Raw genomic sequence first — 23,467 nt, 5'->3', positions numbered from 1 at the left:
ATGAAGAACGTCTTCGACAGCTCGCAACTTTCACATTGCTATCTCCACCCTACTCCAGACAGCCCTCGGTGGAGTTGCACTACGTTACCGATGTTATGGAAGGCCTTCAAACCGACAACAGACCACATATTGAAAAATACAAGCTAATTCTCTTGCAGCGTAAGCTTATTGTAACTAATCTAAAAATTATTGGAGAGGAACATTGTCCTATTCAAAAAAAGTAAAATGTTACACACTGTTGACGTCAAACGGACATTATCTATGTCCTGTCTTGTGTCCTACTCATCTATAATATCAAGTGTACTATGAAAATGATTATATATAATGGATGATAGGGTAATGCATTGATACCAGATGGTGGGGACCGGCCGGTGTGGCTGTGCGGTTCTAGGCGCTTCAGTCTGGAACCGCGTGACCGCTACGGTCGCAGATTCGAATCCTGCCTCGGGCATGGATGTGAGTGATGTCCTTAGGTTAGTTAGGTTCAAGTAGTTCTAAGTTCTAGGGGACTGATGACCTTAGAAGTTAAGTCCCATAGCGCTCAGAGCCATTTGAACCATTTGAACTATTTAACACAAAATGACATTAAAAATTAAAGTTATTCACGAGCAGCTAGTTGAGAATATGTATGAACATTAAATGACACGACGAACTGAAATAATATGACGAAGAGTTCAGCGCTCACTGGGAATAGAGGCCCACACATATCGTTGTTGACTACACACAAAGAGACGTCAGCTACCGAATTTTTCTCCACCAGCTGCTCAGAATAGCATCTTGAACTTACAGTCATCTCGCAAATAGTTCTGTGTCTCACTGGGAGTTAAAAACGTCAGATATCGTTAGTGTTGACAACGAATGAAAATACATTAAAAATCAAAATTATTATCCACCAGCAGATAGGTGTTCTCATGATAGAGCTTGATAATACATAATTAAACCTTTAGTGCCGGGCCAGGATTCGATCCCATTCACGCGTAATATGTGAAGGTGTTGAGGAATCTGCAGTTTTGAACAAACAGCAAATTGTAGCCGAGCTGTATTGCCACGAAGGGATCAAATTCCGCGTTAAGGGCGGTCTGAGTTGCATTCCCAGTTTAGAACCAATTTTATCGACATACAGAAGCTCAAATAAAAGATGGAATAAGTGTCCTGTGACCATACATAGCGTTTGTGTCGTCACTTGAAATAAATAACTAGTATAAGAAAGGTTACTGGTGATAGAGTTTCTACATGTCGCCACTCCAGACTTTATTGTGGTTCAACCCACCGTCTACTTGGTAAAGAAGGAATATCATCTTTAATGTGAATTTTCAGACCACGCAGCCATTATATCTCCTTCACTTGGTGTAGCCAGGAGAGAATGGAATCTGTCTCTCCCTATCTAAAATCATTGACGGAAGTGGGAATCGAACCCAGGCCATAGGTATAACAACCTACCATCCGTCCAACAGACCACGAAATCCTCTTCTCTGCGAGTCATTTTTCTATCGTAACGCAGTTGCGCCACACTGGATGAGAATTCTGACACACGGGCTCCCTGTAGTAATTTGCAGCATGTTCAGTAAATTCATTTACTTGGTTGACCGAATCACCATGAACTAGCTGCCTCGGCTACCCAGTGCATACATTCGACTATTTTGTAATCACAGAAATAAAATCACGTAACTGCCACCTACACACAACTGCCAACAGTGTAGGATGCAGAAGTTTAAATAGGAAGTGTTCCTTTCCACTTGAGCTATTCTATTGCGCTATCTGTTACTAGAAAACGTCGTTCAGTCCAAAAGAAAAGCTGTAACTGTTTGTCTCTCAGAAGTCAAGACCTGGCCATATGCATAATCTCACAGCGCTGTGGAATCCAAAAGTTCTGGAGGAATAGTTGCCGAGCTCTGGAGCTGCTGTAGCTACGTGTCAGCTTGTAGCATAGATAAGATGTCGCGAGTTCGAATACATTCAGTGCTACATTTTTTAAAACGCAGTTCTGGTCTCTGCTGAAGGTATCAATCTAACGGAATTTTGAACATAATTCCCTTCACTTCTCAACCCAAAGTAGTCGCATGTGGACAAAGGGCTAACTACTGTGACATTTTGTTCTATTCAGGTTTAATAGACAGCAGACAGCAGATGCATCTCGAAGATGTGCAGGGAGAGCGCATCGTGCCATAATATGTCAGAAAAGTATTTTCTACATTAGCCGTCGTGTGGTAGTGATATTTTATTCTTCTTCAAACTTTGTTTGACAGCTTTAACTCAGAACAAGTTTTCTACATGCATGTAATCAATAAACTGCATGTGCATTGTCAGACTGTCATAGGTAACATCTGAGAATTCGCATATATCGTTGATGATTAATTTCTCTCTCATGTTTACTATTGTTTTAACAACACTAAAGGAAATCTTACGAAAATTGTGCACTGTATTATAAGAAATGAAATAAAACTAACCATGATAACCTTACGACGAAAGTATCTGTACACAAGCATGCCTCTATCGACACGAATTAGTAAAATACTACTCACTTAGATTTTGATTGGGTCTGTGTTTAATTGGTATGCTGTGTCATACTCAAGAGGTATGCAAACGTGGCATTTCAGAAATATAGTTACGTATTCCTAGAAACCCAAAATTCGCTTGTCAGCAGCGGAAAGAGGCCTTACCTGTTGTGCAGCATTGTAAGTTTTTCAACATTGCACTATGAGCCGAAAGCATTTTCTTGCGATTTCCTTATTGATGTTTGATCTGACTGCTTGTAGCTCTTTCACAGAAGGGATAGAAACGTTACAGTCAGTGAGACTGGAACTGCGAACCGTAACAGACGCTTCTTCACAGGTCAGCACGTTATCACAGAGCTGGCGAGGAGGTATGGGTCTTAGCTTCCTATTACGAGGGCAATAGTAACTAGAACTCGTAAACCGCTATTTGAAGGTCGAGATTAGTTGCGGTTTCCACCTGCAACGACTTTCCTGGGCTGAAAACCGTAAATTTTCAATCTTTTGTTACCCTTCAAGCGATAATAACTCAGATTATTCAATGGAAATGACAGGTAAAATCAAGTGAACTTTGAGGCTTAATTCCGTGCACACCAGGAAGTACCTCGTCGATCACAGAGTTGCCAAACATACGTTGCCTTGTTGCCAAATCTCAGCTACAGTACCAGCAGGAAGAAGACGAACCGATGTGATCCTACAGCGGTCTGGGAAGTGACCATAGCTGGTGTCTCCAAGTCACGGCTGCTACGGCCTGGAATACGTAATGCGTCTGATTCGCTTTCTGTAACTAGGTTTAGGGACTGGAGCGTAGTTACTAATAGTACTCAGAACTGACTGCAAACTGAGCATCATAAATCAGTAACTTTCATTGTTGTTTTTATATTTCTTTCGTAAGTGTACTCAAAACTAAGAAAGTCATTCACAGGCGTTTTCGTGCCTCGCCGATAGTCGAGCTCAACATACAAATAAAAAAAAAAAAAAGAATGTGTGTGTTTGTGTGTGTGTGTGTGTGTGTGTGTGTGTGTTTTTGTGTGTGTGTGAGAGAGAGAGAGAGATAAATAAAAAGCAATGAGAGAGAGTGTAAAAAATTGTTGTAAACAAATTGAATCATGGTATTTAAAGAAATCTTTCATTAAAATGACACGTTCCACATCATTACGAAATGTCGTATTCATGATCTATGGAACAAGAGTTAATCTAATGTAATCTAATCTAATCTAATCACATCATATTGATGATTAGCCATGAAGAGTCATGACTTACCGAAATTTTGGCCAATATCAGTAACCAAATCTAAACTTGAAAATAAAAGACGACAATTTTTGTAATAAACCGTGACTCCTATCAAGACCCTTTCGTCCCTGTAATCTAACCACGAAAGATGTCTGATATACCTCCATTCTGAAGTAACAAAGTGTGCATGCATTTAAAGATGAAGTGCATGATGTGAGGTTCTGTGACGGAGATACGAACCCAACACGTAATCCGATTGTTAACTAAGAAAAATCAAATGTTACGTATCGGTTTTTCTTACGAGCCGCTAGGTGTCTGAATCTAAAATAAGGATACAAACTTTTGTGCCTAAGCGACAATCGAACTGCACACCTACCGTGCATCCACGAATATAGCTTAAGTATCAGTTGCTTACTCATGAACAGTAAGATGTGTGCGTGTTTGACCAGAAATAACGACACCTGTTGCGATTTTTGGAAACACATGAACAGACATTGAAATTGCGCGTTAATTTTCACTAGCAGGTGAGTGTGCACTTGATAAAGCTAGAAATGAAATTATGAATATTTTTGTACTGGATCAGGTTTCAGACCCACATACTTACCTTTGGAGGAGACCTAGAGAAGATTGCAGTCTTGGGAAAAGGAACGAAATGACTGAACTATACTGTTCCGAGAGATTCAGATCCTCGAAAGAGGAGATACGAATTCGAATCACAGTCCAGCACCAAATTTTTAAACGTCTCTAGTTCAATCAAGTACAAGTAAAATAAGAGCCCTGTCCCTTTAAATGGCTATCGGTTCATCAAATAAAATAAAATTTTCTAATGTAAGTAAGCTTACTGGCGACTGTATTTCTGTTTACCATGACTTCCGCTGTGTCATTTCCCAACGTAAACCGGCTCTGCCCAGTTGGTAATGAAGGAACGTGATGTTTAATGCGGATTCTGGATTATAACGTCTTTCTCTTGAGGTTACCAGAGGTAAAATAAATCTGTTTGTGCCTCTTAAAAGTAAATGCCTGAACCCACGCATTGCACCTGTGATAGCTCGTTCCACCATACCATTGTGGCCACATTACCCAGCCCCAAGAGTGTGCTGTAACGGATGATGTGGTTAGCTTACAAAATTAGTCACGGTGGAAAAAATGCGAGTCTATTAAATGGTCAAGTAGAAGCAAGCTTCTGACGCAGAGATTACGCTATTCTCATGTCAGCAGGATGTAAAGACTCTTCTAGGCATCATAGGCTGGATGTAAAGCCATTTTGATTTTTCACAAATTCAGAAAATTTCTTAGTTCGAGAAAATCCACTGTGAAGTGTGAAGTTGCCGGACAATTCGATTATTACTGTTATTATTACTATCATTTTATTCGTACCGCTGCTGGAACACGACCGTAGTCTTCAGGTAAAACGCGAGACCAGCTAATATGACGTCTGGCGACCGAAAGCACATATCGACGAAATATTTATCGCCCCTTTCCTCTCGGTGCTGAAGCTATGAGTGTAATTCAAGCGAATCTACAATATCATATTAGCTGGTCTCGCGTTTTACCTCAAGACTACGGCCGTAGTCAAGAGTAATGCACTAAGACTGGAGTCAAGACCTCCTCTGGGAAGTGCCGCAGTCTACATGTTGCTAGATCGAGCATATTGCCAGACATAGAATTCTGAGAGGAGCACGACTGTATTGTCCACCTTACGTGAACGACTCGGCGGTCAATTTTTTGGTCTGAGACTGTATCTACAACACATATTGCACGCTGAAGACCCAGAAGAATTAAAAAAACAAAAGTAGTTTATGAGAGCAACGTTAACCATAGCGTTCGAAGTATTCATAGTATTGTATACGTGTGTGTAAACGCCTTCCAATGACCACTCAAGAAAGACAAGGATACACAGTCTAGCTCCAATATTATAAATACGCCTCAGTTTGTGGATGAACTCAGACTTAGGTTGATAATAATTGTGAAAATTTAGCAGCACTGTACCCATTGGTGTTAAACTCGTTTTCAACCAATGATTCCCACAGCTACAGGGATACTACTTGTGATACCTCTTAGACAAAATACTTAAGCAGTGTTATCAGACGAAAAGATCAACCTGACACAAACTGTGGGAAGTTTGTTTTACAACCTTCGTACCTGGATATTCAGCTTTTTCCTATTAGAGATATCTGTGAACGTTGCTGCTTAAGACGATTTAAGCAGAAACTAAATTCCCTCAGCTTCGACAATGTACAAAGAAATCGTCTTATTGTCACTAAATCGTGGTTTGTGAATTGTTTACCGGCCGTACTCTGCCGTATTTTGCCGGTTGGAAGACAAAAGCTTACTGACAAATTTCACACAGAAATTACTGTTACAGTGTACTTATGGAGCCAAATGAGTGAATTGCGTATTTTCCGGTGAGAAAGAGCACTGTCAAACAGTCTTCGCTACATTAGGTTATTTAAACTGGTGTCACTCTGAGCTAGAATTTATGGTCAGCGACTAAGTGTAAGGTCAACGTTTCGGATGCGAGTTTTGCGACTGTGAAATACTTTCCTACATTATAGAAGCGAATATTAAATTTGAACTAATATTGCGAAAATTTTGTACGTGGACAGCTTAGAATGAAAATACTTCTGTTTATTTCAAAGGGAAACAATAGATTTTCTAAAACACTGTCTGTCATACACAACTTGAAACAGGTCATGTCGACCAAATCATGTGGAAGAACTAACAGCAACGTATATCGGAAGGCAGTAAGATCTCTTGCCTTTTGGTTTGTCAGTACTCGATAGCCATTTCTAGGCGAAAGTAAATGAAGAAAAGCAGTGCGGTTTTGTTACCAAGTAACGTCGTCGTCAATTACTTTAGTTTTAAAGTAATCTACGAGTAATTGCTGCTGTTTGATATTAACATGAAAAGGATTCCGTAGACAGGAAAAGAACCTGTTCTTGGGAAACTACATCTATAGTGACCAAAAGGCATTAAATGATGTTCAAGCACGTGTGTTACAGCAGCGGTATGAATAGAATGATATTAATAATAACAGTAATAATCGAATTATCCGGCAACTTCACACTTCACAGTGGATTTTCTCGAACTAAGAAATTTGCTGAATTTGTGAAAAATCAAAATGGCTTCACATCCAGCCTATGATGCCTAGAAGAGTCTTTACATCCTGCTGACATGAGAATAGCGTAATCTCTGCGTCAGAAGCTTGCTTCTACTTGACCATTTAATAGACTCGCATTTTTTCCACCGTGACTAAATTTGTAAGCTAACCACATCATCCGTTACAGCACACTCTTGGGGCTGGGTAATGTGGCCACAATGGTATGGTGGAACGAGCTATCACAGGTGCAATGCGTGGGTTCAGGCATTTACTTTTAAGAGGCACAAACAGATTTATTTTACCTCTGGTAACCTCAAGAGAAAGACGTTATAATCCAGAATCCGCATTAAACATCACGTTCCTTCATTACCAACTGGGCAGAGCCGGTTTACGTTGGGAAATGACACAGCGGAAGTCATGGTAAACAGAAATACAGTCGCCAGTAAGCTTACTTACATTAGAAAATTTTATTTTATTTGATGAACCGATAGCCATTTAAAGGGACAGGGCTCTTATTTTACTTGTACTTGATTGAACTAGAGACGTTTAAAAATTTGGTGCTGGACTGTGATTCGAATTCGTATCTCCTCTTTCGAGGATCTGAATCTCTCGGAACAGTATAGTTCAGTCATTTCGTTCCTTTTCCCAAGACTGCAATCTTCTCTAGGTCTCCTCCAAAGGTAAGTATGTGGGTCTGAAACCTGATCCAGTACAAAAATATTCATAATTTCATTTCTAACTTTATCAAGTGCACACCCACCTGCTAGTGAAAATTAACGCGCAATTTCAATGTCTGTTCATGTGTTTCCAACAATCGCAACAGGTGTCGTTATTTCTGGTCAAACACGCACACATCTTACTGTTCATGAGTAAGCAACTGATACTTAAGCTATATTCGTGGATGCACGGTAGGTGTGCAGTTCGATTGTCGCTTAGACACAAAAGTTTGTATCCTTATTTTAGATTCAGACACCTAGCGGCTCGTAAGAAAAACCGATACGTAACATTTGATTTTTCTTAGTTAACAATCGGATTACGTGTTGGGTTCGTATCTCCGTCACAGAACCTCACATCATGCACTTCATCTTTAAATGCATGCACACTTTGTTACTTCAGAATGGAGGTATATCAGACATCTTTCGTGGTTAGATTACAGGGACGAAAGGGTCTTGATAGGAGTCACGGTTTATTACAAAAATTGTCGTCTTTTATTTTCAAGTTTAGATTTGGTTACTGATATTGGCCAAAATTTCGGTAAGTCATGACTCTTCATGGCTAATCATCAATATGATGTGATTAGATTAGATTAGATTACATTAGATTAACTCTTGTTCCATAGATCATGAATACGACATTTCGTAATGATGTGGAACGTGTCATTTTAATGAGAGATTTCTTTAAATACCATGATTCAATTTGTTTACAACAATTTTTTACACTCTCTCTCATTGCTTTTTATTTATCTCTCTCTCTCTCACACACACACAAAAACACACACACATTCTTTTTTTTTTTTTTTTTTTATTTGTATGTTGTGCTCGACTATCGGCGAGGCACGAAAACGCCTGTGAATGACTTTCTTAGTTTTGAGTACACTTACGAAAGAAATATAAAAACAACAATGAAAGTTACTGATTTATGATGCTCAGTTTGCAGTCAGTTCTGAGTATTATTAGTAACTACGCTCCAGTCCCTAAACCTAGTTACAGAAAGCGAATCAGACGCATTACGTATTCCAGGCCGTAGCATCCGTGACTTGGAGACACCAGCTATGGTCACTTCCCAGACCGCTGTAGGATCACATCGGTTCGTCTTCTTCCTGCTGGTACTGTAACTGAGATTTGGCAACAAGGCAACGTATGTTTGGCAACTCTGTGATCGACGAGTTACTTCCTGGTGTGCACGGAATTAAGCCTCAAAGTTCACTTGATTTTACCTGTCATTTCCATTGAATAATCTGAGTTATTATCGCTTGAAGGGTAACAAAAGATTGAAAATTTACGGTTTTCAGCCCAGGAAAGTCGTTGCAGGTGGAAACCGCAACTAATCTCGACCTTCAAATAGCGGTTTACGAGTTCTAGTTACTATTGCCCTCGTAACAGGAAGCTAAGACCCATACCTCCTCACCAGCTCTGTGGTAACGTGCTGACCTGTGAAGAAGCGTCTGTTACGGTTCGCAGTTCCAGTCTCACTGACTGTAACGTTTCTATCCCTTCTGTGAAAGAGCTACAAGCAGTCAGATCAAACATCAATAAGGAAATCGCAAGAAAATGCTTTCGGCTCATAGTGCAATGTTGAAAAACTTACAATGCTGCACAACAGGTAAGGCCTCTTTCCGCTGCTGACAAGCGAATTTTGGGTTTCTAGGAATACGTAACTATATTTCTGAAATGCCACGTTTGCATACCTCTTGAGTATGACACAGCATACCAATTAAACACAGACCCAATCAAAATCTAAGTGAGTAGTATTTTACTAATTCGTGTCGATAGAGGCATGCTTGTGTACAGATACTTTCGTCGTAAGGTTATCATGGTTAGTTTTATTTCATTTCTTATAATACAGTGCACAATTTTCGTAAGATTTCCTTTAGTGTTGTTAAAACAATAGTAAACATGAGAGAGAAATTAATCATCAACGATATATGCGAATTCTCAGATGTTACCTATGACAGTCTGACAATGCACATGCAGTTTATTGATTACATGCATGTAGAAAACTTGTTCTGAGTTAAAGCTGTCAAACAAAGTTTGAATAAGAATAAAATATCACTACCACACGACGGCTAATGTAGAAAATACTTTTCTGACATATTATGGCACGATGCGCTCTCCCTGCACATCTTCGAGATGCATCTGCTGTCTGCTGTCTATTAAACCTGAATAGAACAAAATGTCACAGTAGTTAGCCCTTTGTCCACATGCGACTACTTTGGGTTGAGAAGTGAAGGGAATTATGTTCAAAATTCCGTTAGATTGATACCTTCAGCAGAGACCAGAATTGCGTTTTAAAAAATGTAGCACTGAATGTATTCGAACTCGCGACATCTTATCTATGCTACAAGCTGACACGTAGCTACAGCAGCTCCAGAGCTCGGCAACTATTCCTCCAGAACTTTTGGATTCCACAGCGCTGTGAGATTATGCATATGGCCAGGTCTTGACTTCTGAGAGACAAACAGTTACAGCTTTTCTTTTGGACTGAACGACGTTTTCTAGTAACAGATAGCGCAATAGAATAGCTCAAGTGGAAAGGAACACTTCCTATTTAAACTTCTGCATCCTACACTGTTGGCAGTTGTGTGTAGGTGGCAGTTACGTGATTTTATTTCTGTGATTACAAAATAGTCGAATGTATGCACTGGGTAGCCGAGGCAGCTAGTTCATGGTGATTCGGTCAACCAAGTAAATGAATTTACTGAACATGCTGCAAATTACTACAGGGAGCCCGTGTGTCAGAATTCTCATCCAGTGTGGCGCAACTGCGTTACGATAGAAAAATGACTCGCAGAGAAGAGGATTTCGTGGTCTGTTGGACGGATGGTAGGTTGTTATACCTATGGTCTGGGTTCGATTCCCACTTCCGTCAATGATTTTAGATAGGGAGAGACAGATTCCATTCTCTCCTGGCTACACCAAGTGAAGGAGATATAATGGCTGCGTGGTCTGAAAATTCACATTAAAGATGATATTCCTTCTTTACCAAGTAGACGGTGGGTTGAACCACAATAAAGTCTGGAGTGGCGACATGTAGAAACTCTATCACCAGTAACCTTTCTTATACTAGTTATTTATTTCAAGTGACGACACAAACGCTATGTATGGTCACAGGACACTTATTCCATCTTTTATTTGAGCTTCTGTATGTCGATAAAATTGGTTCTAAACTGGGAATGCAACTCAGACCGCCCTTAACGCGGAATTTGATCCCTTCGTGGCAATACAGCTCGGCTACAATTTGCTGTTTGTTCAAAACTGCAGATTCCTCAACACCTTCACATATTACGCGTGAATGGGATCGAATCCTGGCCCGGCACTAAAGGTTTAATTATGTATTATCAAGCTCTATCATGAGAACACCTATCTGCTGGTGGATAATAATTTTGATTTTTAATGTATTTTCATTCGTTGTCAACACTAACGATATCTGACGTTTTTAACTCCCAGTGAGACACAGAACTATTTGCGAGATGACTGTAAGTTCAAGATGCTATTCTGAGCAGCTGGTGGAGAAAAATTCGGTAGCTGACGTCTCTTTGTGTGTAGTCAACAACGATATGTGTGGGCCTCTATTCCCAGTGAGCGCTGAACTCTTCGTCATATTATTTCAGTTCGTCGTGTCATTTAATGTTCATACATATTCTCAACTAACTGCTCGTGAATAACTTTAATTTTTAATGTCATTTTGTGTTAAATAGTTCAAATGGTTCAAATGGCTCTGAGCACTATGGGACTTAACTTCTAAGGTCATCAGTCCCCTAGAACTTAGAACTACTTAAACCTAACTAACCTAAGGACATCACTCACATCCATGCCCGAGGTAGGATTCGAATCTGCGACCGTAGCGGTCACGCGGTTCCAGACTGAAGCGCCTAGAACCGCACAGCCACACCGGCCGGTCCCCACCATCTGGTATCAATGCATTACCCTATCATCCATTATATATAATCATTTTCATAGTACACTTGATATTATAGATGAGTAGGACACAAGACAGGACATAGATAATGTCCGTTTGACGTCAACAGTGTGTAACATTTTACTTTTTTTGAATAGGACAATGTTCCTCTCCAATAATTTTTAGATTAGTTACAATAAGCTTACGCTGCAAGAGAATTAGCTTGTATTTTTCAATATGTGGTCTGTTGTCGGTTTGAAGGCCTTCCATAACATCGGTAACGTAGTGCAACTCCACCGAGGGCTGTCTGGAGTAGGGTGGAGATAGCAATGTGAAAGTTGCGAGCTGTCGAAGACGTTCTTCATATTCCTAATGCGATTAGGACATCGTATACTCTTGACGACGTTTAGCATCTGTGCAGTCAGTCACCCAATTTCAGAATTCATTTTGAGTAATCCTGCTAAATTCCCATAATATTGTCTTTTTATATTGATGAGTAATATGGATAGTCGTCACGTTCATGTGCCGTCTACAACGCAAATTTAATGTTACTATCCTAGGAACTAACCTGCAATACGTTTTGTATTTCATAATCGGAACTATCTGCATTAACCGTCATCAGAGCAATGTCAGGGAACAGAGTGCAGCAGTGCCTTGCTACCTACTTGAGGACCTGCTTGAGTCGTGTTCTAAGGAAAGGGTAGTTGCTGGTTCACATTATATTACATTAGCGAGAAGTACCGACTTTTCCTTTTCTCTGCAAACATCCAGAACTAAATTCAGTAACTAAATGCTAAGAATATATTTGCAATGTGCCAACTCAAAGATCAATAGATATGGATATAGATATAGATACAGATTTTTATATTTAAAGCCATTCTCGTTCTGCGTTGGAATAAACATCATTCATTATTTGCTTGTTCTTGTTACGATTGTTATTGTCATTCTCTCACTCGCAAGAGTTTTCGCATTCCTATTTGGTATCGATGCACATGAAGAGTGGCTATGAAAGAAGGGAATACTGAATGTTACGTCATGCAGAATACACTCATTTACTTCGGCTCCTCGTGATCTACGCTACAGGAGAAGTGAGATACATAAAGTTGACAGTGTGAGGACAGACCTGGTAGCACAACTGTGCAACTACACAGTGTTACCAGATAAAATGGTGCTGCGGAATCGACAGTGTAGTACGGACTTTGCCACAGTAGTAGACAGCTGGTAATTTAGGACCATGACCGTGGATTACACTTTGGTCAGTGCTGGTTAGAGTGCTGCAACTGTAAATGGAAGGCTTTGTTTGATAATCCTAACCTGATGCTGTCTGAATAAATTATGCCATTGGATACAAAGCGGTTTAGTTTTGAGACCTAACCCACGAGGGGGGAAGGCACAGTGGTCTGCTTCAGGAATTCCAAGCAATAAAACACAAAAAACAACCCGGGAAGGGAGACATGCATTTGGAATCTGTTCATCGTTACGGGGTCAAACAAGAGGGTAACATTACTGAAACAATGATCGGGCTACTTAGTATATAATAGAGCATACAGATTTCAAGAAGGAAACATATGAAGACGCAGACTTCCTCGTTATCAATATGTGCGGCTTATCTTTCGTGTTAACGAAAGTAAATTCCCGCTTTACCTCCTCTTACGTGTCAAATGAAATGAATGCCATGAGGAATAGAATACTTGTTGACTGCGTCTCTTCTTGCTTCCATCCTTACCAACATATTTCTTCATTCTCGTGGTAATCATGACATTCTATGAGTATGCTGCAAAAGATTGCAAGTGGACAAATTCGACATCGAGGTGCAAAGCGTTATATTCAGTTCGAATAAGCTTCCGGCGTATTTTTACATCGTTTGTATTTTTAGATGTTTATGAACGTTACGGAAAATTATCTCACATGCTTTATGTTGAATGAGAAACATTGAATGATCCGTTTTGCTTTCCCTACGTTGAAATGATATAATGTCGGCGTCAGCAGCCTTCTTCCACGCCGGAAGCTGAAACTTGTATCATTCTGGATTAATGATAATTGAATGTCTCATATGTATACATAGCCCACAAGGCGACGTCAGAAACCATCAGGGGAGAACGCCGCATAAAAACCAAACGTGCGCGCGCGTCTCCACTCTGAAGAACCGTATCGGAGAATCATGGCAAGCATTTCGCTGAAGAGCTGCCTCGTCAGAGAGCCTAGAAATGGCAGCGTCGTAGCAAGTATTTGTCAACACTCTGATAGTGCATTTACTTCCGGGTGTAGGTCGGCGTTACCTCGCTAAATTCACTTGACATTCGTTTTCCACATCGAAGACTCGTACGATATAATCCACTGCAAGATGACACAATTAGAAAGTATATTTAATTTCTGGACTCCAAGAACGGCGTTCTTCTCATAAGTAACACCTGTTTGTGTGTGCATTCGGGAGGACGACGGTGCAATCCCGCGCCCGGCCATCCTGATTTAGGTTTTCAATGATTTCCCTAAATCGCTTCAGGCAAATGCCGGGATGGTTCCTTAGGAAGGGCACGGCCGATTTCCTTCCCCATCCTTCCCTAATCCGAGCTTGTGCTCCGTCTCTAATGACATCGTTGTCGACGGGACGTTAAAACAGTAATCTCCACCTCCTCTGTTCGTGTGTTTAAGGTTGCGTTTTGAGGCTCAGGCAACTTCGCAGTGACTATATTCCGCCTCTGGCCGCCAGTGTGCCGTTAGCTCAGAGGTTCACTTGTGCGTTGCAGTGCTTGTACTATAAGACATAGCAGTTCGAATCACGGTAGAAGCCGCTGACTACAACCTTTTATTTTCCATTTTAATTAATGGAGTTGCAAACTGTTAGTAAAAATTTCTTATGCGAAATCTGAAGAATGCCTTTAAACATCAATCTTCGTCCGATTTCGACTTAGTAAATTAAGTTAATATCATGGATTTATGCTTTGCAAATTCCAAGGTGCTTCACTGTAAGGACCGACTGTCAACGATACAAATTTGAGCTTTGTTCGTCATATAGGTCTATCATGTCAGAAGGTTGTTTATGAGGTGCACATGTTCATTAATGTAGTTTCCTTCTTCTAAATTTTTGCAATAGCATTTAACTGTAGACGTTTTCTAACACCGGCGTTAGCAATTCCTTTCCGTTCTCTGAAACCTTCAAAACGACAAATTTTTCTGGTTTAAATCTGATGACCTTAACTATCACTTCCGATCAACAATAAATACTTCATGAACCCATACATGGAACTCCAAATGTGCATTGTTCCTGCACTGCTACAGAGCATGCATTGCAAGGTGTTCACACAGTTTATCGCATAGACTTACCATAAGGAATGAAACAAGAACTGTAATACACTTTACACCACAGACGCTAACTCTGGCTTGACGAAAACATCCAAACATTGACCAAAGGTTGCACAAATAATTGAGTTTGAAAGGAAAAGAAACGAGGTATGAAGCATTTATAAATTCATCGAATGTAGTGAGGTGGTTTAATTTCGTCCCAGTCTATAAAATTAATTTCGGGCCATACTCAGCTCTTGCCGATTAATGTAATATAATACCCGCCTACTAATCAGGGCGTCTGTCTCCGTTGCTTTTGAGCGTGAATGGAAATTGTAGAAATTTTCTGTGGAGCAACATTTAATAATAAAGAGTTTTAAATCATCAAAAGCGATGAGCGGTAGCAGGCGCTTTCGATAAAGAACTGGGGAGTGCAGCGCCGCTGCTGTCGCCACGGCCGCTGCCAGTAGCCAGCAAATGGATCCCGAAGCTTTGCCGCATACGGCGTCCAGAGGAGGACAGTCTACAGGAAATCTGCCGCAAAATCGTTACTGGATAAAATTTTGATATCGGTGTGTCACAAAGCGAAATAGATTGAATCTGCGCTACCATTACATTCACGTCTTCAGCATTCAGACAGAAGAGGCTATAAAAATGTTTTATGCCAGCTGCTCTCGATCCACTGACATTATGAACAGAAAGAACGCACGCTACCGCTAGACCACAGGCGTAACCAGCCTAGAGTTTCTCTATCATGGGACAAGTTTTCCTCCAGGAAGTGCCGCAGTCTACAGTGTTGCCAGATTGTGCAGATAACCGGACTTAGAAAATTAGCGAGTTGGCCAGTTTTTTTGTCCCATGTCGCGATCGGCGCGGACTTAGCCTCTGAAGCGGCCGTCCGCCGGTCAAGTTTTATGTCAAAGAGTGTACAAGTTAGGTGGGTCGACAACATATTCCTGTCATGTGGCGCACATGCCGTCACCAGTGTCGTATAAAATATATCATACGCGTTTTCCTGTGGAGGAATCGGTTGACCTATGACCTTGCGGTCAAATGTTTTCGGTTCCCATTGGAGAGGCACGTCCTTTCGTCTACAAATCGCACGGTTTTGCGGTGCGGTCGCAAAACACAGACACTAAACTTATTACAGCGAACGGAGACGTCAATGAACGAATGGACAGATCATAACTTTGCCAAAATAAAGAAAAATTTTTTGCTCGAAAGGAGATTTGAACCAAGGGCCTCTCGTTCCGCAGCTGCTCACGCTAGCCACGGGACCACGATGCTCCCGAACTTACATTCTCCTTGTTGTTGTATATGTTTGCGTGGACTACTCAGTTTGTATATTTTGCTTATTTTTTTATAGTTCCACATAACTTCTTCCTGTTTTCTCGATTGATCTGTGTTCAGTTTTTCAAGGCCTATCCACTGTGCCGACTTATAACTAAATCTGAGGGGGGTGCGATGGGGAGGTTCCCTTGTGAGAAGAACAGAATCACAAAAGAAACAAAAATCTGATGGAAGGTCTTAACAAAGATCAATCTGGGCTCTAGGAAAATGGAGGCACACGCGAATTTCAGAAGGATTTTGACAATATTGACTGGAAGACACTCTTTGAAAAAATATAGGATGCGATGTGTTAATTAGGACTGCGGTCTTCGATTAGAATGCAGCTAAAACAGTCGAAGGATCTGAAAAAGAAAAAAAAAAAAAAATTCAAATGACTCTGAGCACTATGGGACTTAACATCCGAGGACATCAGTCTCCTAGAACTTAAAACAACTTAAACCTATCTAACCTAATGACATCACACACATCCATGCCCGGGGCAGGATTCAAACTTGCGACTGTAGAGGTCGCGCGGCTCCAGACTGAAGCGCCTAGAACCGCTCGGCCACAATGGCCGGCGAAGGATTTGCAAGGAAGCCGTAGTTGAGAAGAGAGTAAGATTGGGTTGTAGACTATCCCTAAAGTATTTCAATCTCTTCATCATGCAAGCTGTAAAGGAAATAAAGAAAAATGGGAAGAGAGTTAAATCACGTGTAGAGTAAATAAAAGAATATGAGGCTGGCAATGAGGTAATTCTTTAGAGACAACAGAGAACTTGGAAGAACTGTTGCACACAGTCGGTAGTGTCTTCTAAAAGTGGTTATAACATAAGTAAAACAGGGGTAATGCAACGTAGTCGAATCAAGTGATGCGATGCTGAGAGAATTGGATTAAAAACTGAGACCCTAAATGTAGTAGATGGCCGGCCGTGGTGGCCGAGTGGTTCTAGGCGCTACAGTCTGGAACCGCGCGACCGCTACGGTCGCAGGTTCGAATCCTGCCTCGGGCATGGATGTGTGTGATGTCCTTAGGTTAGTTACGTTTAAGTAGTTCTAAGTTCTACGGGACTGATGACCTTGGCAGTTAAGTCCCATAGTGCTCAGAGCCATTTGAACCATTCTGTAGTAGATGGGTTTTCATATTGGGACAACAAAAACCACTGATGACCTAAGCAGAGGGGATATAAAAAGCTAGCTGCCTGTAACAAAAAAAAGCTTTTCTGAGAATGACGAATTTGGTAATATTTAACGCAAATTTAAGCTTTATGGAGTCCCTTCTCAAGGTACTTATCTAGTGTGTGCGAAACCCTCAAGCTGGTCGTAAGCAGTTCAGAGAACTAAAGAATACAGGGTTTTGAAATATGGTGCTACAGAAGATTCCTGTAGATTAGATTGGTAGTTCGTATAGCTAATGAAGAGGTACTAAATAGAATTAGGAAGAAAGGAGTATTGTGATATAACTTGGCTAAGAAAGGTACCGTTTGGTAGGACACGACCTGAGGCATCAAGGACTCGTCAGTATGGTAATTGAGGGATATGTGGGAGTAAAAACTGTACAGGGGGATCAAGAAGTGAGTACATTGAGGAGGTTGAAACGGATGTAGACTTCAGTGGTCATGTAGAGATGAACAGGCCTACGAAGTATATACTATCGTGCAGAGCTACGTCAAACGAGTGTCTGTACTGAAGACCACTTCAACAACAACATACAACAAAAACAACAATATATTCAGAACGCAAGAGGTTCTACTACGCTTTCGTGAGGCACTGCAGATCCCTAGACACCAATATCAACCCTAGACTGCGAAACGTTACGTACTGGTAGCTGCAGTGTAGCTGAATACGAGAATAGGGTGGTTCCATCGCCTGTTTTCCCAGACTTATTTCAAATTTAGATGGCATCCTCCAAATCCTTTGTGAGAAATACAGAAATAGTGACACGGTTTCACATACATGTCCTTCATCATTTTCGCTACAACTCGCGTGTCAACGAATCTTTTAACTTTACGAATCTCTTGAACTGTAGACGGAGAGACAACTACGTTCGCTGCTGCGGAGCTGCGTAGAGCCAACACGGTTGAGCCGTCGCCGCTGGATGTAGAAGCGGACACGTGACGCTATGGAAATGCGCGCCGTATCGGCCTGGATATTCGGCGGATCGCGCATTTCGATCACGTTCCGGCAGAGGCAAACTTCACACGTGCCCCGCCGTCGTGAAAGGCGACCAGATTTGCCGTATTCTTATTACGGAACCCGATAAAGCATCTGGGGTCTGGCTGCGATGACGAACGGGCGACACGGCCTTCTGCAATCAGAGCACCTTGTCCGGGCATCAGGCGCGCCTAACCAACGCTAATTCCTATTTTCTCTTGTGCAGATATGCACATATAAATAGAATGGACAGTCGAAGCACATACCTCAAATTATACCGAAAGTTTTGTAGAATAGTATGAATCAATGATCCCCAAACTCGTACATATAAAATAGCCTGAAACGTCTGATAGCAAATGAGTTAACTTGTTATGTGCTTGATGGTAAGCAAAAAAAAAAAAAAAAAAAACCTAAAATTTGTTGTTTCATTTGAATTTATGGAAACCACGAAGCTGACTGAAAATGATTTATTATTCACGACAAATTTCGCGCCATTGTAGTCACATATTCGTGTAAACTTTCGATACATAATGACCTTAAAGTTCCGTAAGGGTAAAAATAGATGTATCCTGTATTGCAGCTTCGTGACGCCAGTTTCATGTGGAAGAGTGGGACTTCCATTATTTGCCCTTATGTATTGAAAGTTAATGATTTCTTACCTGGGGAGTCGACTATAATGTCACGAAACATCTCGTGATTAATAAATCATTGTGAAGCGCCTGTTGCAGTTTTCATCAGTTCAGATGTGCTATCTTAGCTGTGGTTGCCCCTCATTCCAAGCTATTTGTTGATTATGTTGTTCTCATTACTTTCATATTATTCACACACTGACTAACGAAAAAATCAGAACAAAAATTTCGCAAGGGTTCGAAATTTTGTTTAAAGTTGGTTGGAAGTCGCTAAGTGCATTCAGTATCAAACACTGGATGGATACAGTCCGGCTAACTTGCGCTTCGTTTTAAGAAAAAGGTTAGTTTTTCACGACATCTCAGTGTTTATGATGTCGTATCCACTGAACTTTGAGCCATCGCAATGATATCATTTTGAAGATATATTGAGTTGTACATGTGGATACAGACAGCAAAATGTATTACAAATCAAGTTCATAGCAAGGAATTAATACATCCATACGTCATGCCTACTGCTGAAGAGTATATACAGCCTGTTAACTAAGATCGTGGTCGCATTAATGAGTAGAAAAGTCTATTCGACAGGAAACTAAAAGATATCCATAGATCATATGTGAACAAAAGGAAACTGCAAATACAATTAATAGAACGTCCACTCATCCTCAGCGTCATTAATTGCTTGGCATCTCCTGGGCACGCTTCAAACCAAGATTTCCATGTATTCACGAGGAAGAGGCCTCCAAATGCGTGAAATCTGCGTTAACTGCTGTTTCAAATTGAAGACCTTTTCTCCCTGTAACTTCTTCTCTACGTAAGAATATACATATTCATTAGGATTGCGGTCAGGCGGCTGTGAGGGCCAATACAATACCTGCACACTTTTATACTTTTTCCAGACGCTGCAGAGCCTGCTGCGGTGTTTCGGATCACTGTTCTCCTACACTATCCAGTCTTCATTTCTGTCGACGAACCAATGTTTAGCAGTTGCCATCAAACATCTTTGTTAAACGCGACGAGTAAGCTGCATTCATGTCTCTTCTTGTGTATCTCAGCCAAGAATTCAAGGTAAAATAATGCTTTACGGACACTGAATGAAAAATAAAGGTGCCCGCTGTTGGACTGTGAAAGAACTAAGGCGACATCTTTTACCATCTTTGTGTAATGCCGATCACGCTCTTACTTAGCAGTCTGTACCTCTTAATCAGTGGAAAAAATGGTTCAAATGGCTCTGAGCACTATGGGACTTAACTTCTGAGGTCATCAGTCCCCTAGAACTTAGAACTACTTAAACCTAACTAACCTAAGGACATTACACACATCCATGCCAGAGGCAGGATTCGAACCTGCGACCGTAGCGATCGAGCGGTTCCAGACTGTAGCGCCTAGAACCGCTCGGCCACTCCGGCCGTCTGAATCAGTAGACTATGAACGTTTTTTAAACTTCTAAATTCCGTCAATAATTATATGAAATAGTGAATATCAAAACTTTTTTGCCCCTGGAAGCCGTTAAACAGGCAACCTGGGACAGGAATCGAGAGATCGTGTGAGATATTTCGTAATATAAATACGTGAACGGTAATTTGCGCAAATGTTGCATTAGATACGTTTCAGATTGATGTTCTAAGCTCATAATTCATTATGAAGTAATCGCAAATGGGACGTGGAGCGAATCATTACCCAAAAATTGACACGCTCCAGTCACATTAACGTGACCGCCGCCTATATTCAACATCACCGCGCAATAACAACTCACAGACAGCAGGTGGTAGCACTTGCAGTGGAGAGTATACACTACTGGCCATTAAAACTGCTACACCAAGAAGAAATGCAGATGATAAACGGGTATTCATTGGACAAATATATTATACTAGAACTGACATGTGACTACACTTTCACGCAATTTGGGTGCATACCCAGAACAACCACCTCTGGCCGTAATAACGGCCTTGATACGCCTGGGCATTGAGTCAAACAGAGCTTGGATGGCATGAACAGGTAAAGCTGCCCATGCAGCTTCAACACGATACCACAGTTCATCAAGAGTAGTGACTAGCGTATTGTGACGAGCCAGTTGCTCCGCCACCATTGACCAGACGTTTTCAATTGGTGAGATATCTGGAGAATTTGCTGGCCAGGGCAGCAGTCGAACATTTTCTGTATCCAGAAAGGTCCGTACAGGACCTGCAACATGCGGTCGTGCATTATCCTGCTGAAATGTAGGGTTTTGCAGGGATCGAATGAAGGGTAGAGCCACAGATCGTAACACATCTGAAATGTAACGTCCACTGTTCAAAGTGCCGTCCATGCGAACGAGAGGTGACCGAGACGTGTAACCAATGGCACCCCGTACCATCATGCCGGGTGATACACCAGTATGACGATGACGAATACACGCTTCCACGGTGCGTTCACCACGATGTCGCCAAACACCGATGCGACCATCACGATGCTGTAAACCGTACCTGGATTCATCCGAAAAAATGACGTTTTGCAACTCGTGCACCCAGGTTCGTCGTTGGGTACACCATCACAGGCGCTCCTGTCTGTGATTCAGCGTCAACGGTAACCGCAGCCATGGTCTCCGAGCTAATAGTCCATGCTGCTGCAAACGTCGTCTAACTGTTCGTGCAGATGGTTGTTGTCTTGCAAACGTCCCCATCTGCTGACTCAGGGATCGAGACGTGGCTGCACGATCCGTTACAGCCACGCGGATAAGATGCCTGTCATCTCGACTGCTAGTGATACGAGGCCGTTGGGATCCAGCACGGCGTTCCGTATTACCCTCCTGAACCCACCGATTCTATATTCTGCTAACAGTCATTGGATCTCGCGAGCAGTAATGTCGCGATACGATAAACCGCAATCGCGATAGGCTACAATCCGACCTTTATCAAAGTCGGAAACGTGATGGTACGCATTTCTCCTCCTTACACGAGGCATCACAACAACGTTTCACCAGGCAACGCCGGTCAACTACTGTTTCTGTATGAGAAATCGGTTTGAAACTTTCCTCATGTCAGCACGTTGTAGTTGTCACCTCCAGCGCCAACCTTGTGTGAATGCTCTGAAAAGCTAATCATTTGCATATCACAGCATCTTCTTCCTGTCAGTTAAATTTCGCGTCTGTAGCACGACATCTTCGTGCTGTAGCAATTTTAATGGTCAGTAGTGTATAAAGCGTGTCGGGGGAACGCGGAAAACAGTGCAGTCGTTGTCGTAATGCGGCAAGGTAACAGAGTTTCTCTGATGGCCAAAAGGGCATGATCATCGGCTTTTGGACCAAGAATGTAAGCACATCTGCGGCGGCTAAGTTTATGAACTCTTCGCGTGCCGTCGCGGTTAACGTAACCGTGCTTGGCAAAATGGTGCTATCCGAAACCGACACCGAGGCATTGTGGGGCACCACGGGTCGTAGATGACAGTGGTAAACGACGGCTGCAAAGTTATGTACGGACAAATAGACATTCACTTGTTTAGCAACTGACCGCCCGGATAAACTAATGGGCAACCGACGGCGTCTCTTCAACGAACGTTCAGCGAACGTTGCCGCTTAAGTATGTGCCTCTGCAGCAGATACCTGGTATATGAACCCAAGCAGACTGCTGCTCATCGCTGCCAAGGCTGAAGTTTGCACGCCACAAGCGTATCTGGGCGTCCACTGAGTGGCGACAGGTGACCTTTCCGGATGAACCACGCTTTATGCTCCAGCGGGCATGTGGCTGTTGGCGTGTATGGCGAGAAATGTCTGATAGCAAACACCATGCAACTATCGTCGAAAGGCTCCAGGCCAGAGGAGGAAGCGTTATGGTCTGGGGAATGTTTTCAAGGCATTCTCTGGGTGGTTTCTTCATTACGGAAGGCAAGATGTGTACGCGCCTGTCCTCGGGGACCATGTTCCCTCCTACATCCAGTTTACGTTTCCTCGGTACGACGGCTTCTACAAGCAGGAGATCAGCAGTGCATGTGCGAGGTTCGAAGAGTACGAGGATGGGTGTCTCGTAGTCCTCTGACCACCAGTTTACCCGGACTTGAGCCCAATAGAGAAACTGTGAGGTCAACAAGATCGGGCTGTCTGCGCTGTGTATCCTCAACCGAGAAATCTAGCGCAGCTTCCCACGGCAGTGTATGGGGATGGCACCACGCCCCTGTCGGCATATTCCAAAACCTCACTGACTATCTTCCTGGACATCCCGCAGCAGTTCGCGCTGGAAAACGTAGTTAATCAGGATTTCAACAGGTGGTCGCATTAAGGTGCCTGGACAGTGTAAGTAGCAAGTGTAGGGAAGCGGAATGGCTTCAAGAAAATGTGAAGAAATGAAAAATGAATTGTCGTCGGAAAGAGCGATTCAGAAAAATCAAAAGAACTTCCGGCGAAATTAAGAAAAGGGGCATCAACATCAAGAATGCAATGGAAATTCCACCGTTAAGCGGAGAGAGCTCATAGGTGGAGAGTGAAGGCCTCTACGAAGAGAAGACTTGTCTGACAACGTGACAAATAGAGAAATGAGAGGCGGTATGGAAGTCGTGGGGGATCCAGTATTAGAGTCAGTTTAATACAGCTTGAAGACTTGTTATCAAATAAAGCTGAAGTGACAGATGACATTTTACTGGAATTTCTGGACTCAATGGATGAAA

This window comes from Schistocerca serialis, chromosome 5 (assembly GCF_023864345.2).
Source record: "Schistocerca serialis cubense isolate TAMUIC-IGC-003099 chromosome 5, iqSchSeri2.2, whole genome shotgun sequence".
NCBI lineage: Eukaryota > Metazoa > Arthropoda > Insecta > Orthoptera > Acrididae > Schistocerca > Schistocerca serialis.
Note: the sequence above shows the minus strand (reverse complement) of the source record.